This window comes from Gadus morhua, chromosome 14 (genome assembly GCF_902167405.1).
Source record: "Gadus morhua chromosome 14, gadMor3.0, whole genome shotgun sequence".
Classification (NCBI taxonomy): Eukaryota; Metazoa; Chordata; class Actinopteri; order Gadiformes; family Gadidae; genus Gadus; species Gadus morhua.
The window spans coordinates 7,636,907-7,639,406 of NC_044061.1; the positions used below are offsets into that span (position 1 = coordinate 7,636,907).

General features: G+C 40.4%; 1 protein-coding gene across 4 annotated transcripts in view; it reads right to left on the reverse strand.

Moving 5' to 3' along the window:
- Positions 1-2,500, reverse strand: part of dpy19l3 (dpy-19 like C-mannosyltransferase 3) — a 41,961-nt gene that overhangs the window by 7,669 nt on the left and 31,792 nt on the right. The window lies entirely within an intron of this gene.

Genomic DNA, 2,500 nt, shown 5'->3' on the forward strand with positions numbered 1-2,500 from the left:
CGACAGCTAAATGAGAGAGATTGAGAGATAAGAGAGAGAGAGAGACGATGGAGGAAAGATGGAGAAGATGAAGAGAGGGAGAGAGATGGTGAGGAGGGGGAGCGAGTTTAAAGCCCTTAGCAGCAGAGGTCAAGCCAAGTAAATTTTATTTCCACAGCCCTTCATCACAGTGACGGTCTCAAAGGGCTCTGGAGGCCATATAAGTATGACTACCAATAACCCTAGCCCCCCAAAGGGCAAGGGTTATTGGAGGGGATCCCTCCTTGCATGTCGTTTGAGAAGAACAGCAAAAGCTCATACATTAAAAAAAAAAGGTAAAACACGTCAAGCCAACCTCAAAACCCAAGACTGCAACCAAATGGCTCATATATGGAACCGTTTCGTTTAGCAACACTATAAATGCTGAGTGAGTCAGACTGGAGGGGCTTTTATCATTTATTTCTTCATGAAAACAATTCAGGGAATCGAATGCCATGAAGAATACAAAGAAGGATGAGTCATCCTAGCAGCATGGTCCTTTCAAGGTGAACCTGGCTCTACTGGATCACCGGTTTCCAATGGTTTCAGAGACGGACACAGCCAAGAACGAGGGACGATGTCCAACCTACCTGACAAAGGCAGAAACCCTGCTTTCGTTTCAAACGTCACCAAAACTCATTGGGGACGCACATTGGTGTTTTCCTATCCATATCCTGTCCATCCATATAGCTGTTTTCATTGCAGGGAAAGTTTGGACCCTACAGAAGGCCAAAAGGCAGATAAAAAGCAAAGTGTGCCCACCTCCCATCCTCTGTTCTGCGGAGCAGTGATGACTGACTCGCAGTCTACTCTGCTCTGTTCACACAAGCCTTCCGGAACAAAATCTTCCAAAAACAAACCTTCGCATCATTGTGTCGGCAGAATCTACCATCCCCATGCACGCATTCCTAAGAGGTGCACTCTGCAAAGGAGTTAGGCCTTATGCAGGCTCCATAGCATTAAGTAACCTGTATATTAATAATACACATATATACACATACACATACATAAATACAATATATATACATAAATACATTATATATATATATAATATATACACATACACATACATAAATACATTATCTATACATAAATACATTATATGTATACATAATATATATACATACACATACATATATACAAATATATAGATAAGTATCCGTTTTCTCCGCCTGGGAGGTCACAGCTAATGGAATAATGAATACACGATGATGCGTACAAGATGATGCAAACAATCCCCCCCATACCAACAAACAGTACTTTGCGAACCAATCAAGTCCAATGAAAAAATATCAGCCTTGAAGGCTATTCAGTAGCTGTCACACGCAAAATGATTTCCCTGACAGGGACCACGACGCCACGAGACAAAGCAGACAGCTGCATCAAGGAAACAGGAGCGGTGGATGTCGTCTGCCGTACAGAGCGTTGTAGTGGAGCAACCTTCACCTGTTCTGCTTATCCTAGTTGTCTCTTTCAAGTCGTACCTCTTTTTTCCCCGGAATATCATTATTGTTCATCAGTCCTGCGATGTCCACACACACTAATCGTGTTTACAGCCCATATTTATATGTGCTGCATTTGTTTAAGTGGCATCATTTAAAGACGCTTGTCTTTTGTATACTTTTCTATATTTTATATACTATACTATCCATCGTTTGTATATGAATGGGGATATTTTGCCAGCAGTAAAAAGATGAAAAGGCGCCGCATTTTCTCTTCTTTAACATTTTATTTCCTGGCTCTTCAACACACACCACTGCGTCCTTCTATCCTTAAAACATCATGCACTTCATTTCCATGTCCATCAGTCATATCAGCATAGGGTGTAACATTAAAACATATTCAAATATGTTTACTCTTAATGATGTTCCGTAGGGAATCGGAGGTAATGGGGACATAAAGGCCTAATTGCACCATAGCACCAGGAAATATGTTTGTGCCGTGAAAAGCGATTGAGCAACGCCCTTAGTGAAAAAAAGAACCACTCCAGACTGTCGTCAACAAATAATAAAGTTTTGAATCTTGTATTGCTCATGATTATTGCAATAATACAGAGCAGAAAGTTGGAATGAAGGTGTAAAATACAATATTTTCACTCCAACTTCAAGGGGTGCTGCGATAAGAGCTATAAAAGAAAAACGAAAGAAAATTAAAAATACTTTCGTAAGAGAAGCGGAGACATGATTTTTGTATTATCATTCTACACACACGGTGGTCCCCTGCCACATCTATAATAATAATTGGATGCATGGATGACGTTTCAAAGTTACTTTCACAAGGTGGTGGCTATCTTCTGACAGGCAAAATGTACAAAAATAAAAACATTCCTTTGGTACAGACACAAAGAGAAAATGGCTGCCATTGTGTCGGAGCATCTCAGAAGATGTTAAATGACCACAGATGACAGATTTGAGCTGATGAGAAATTCAACATCCAATACGGATAAAGACAAAAGGATTTTTTCCCTCCCCTTGTGATCATC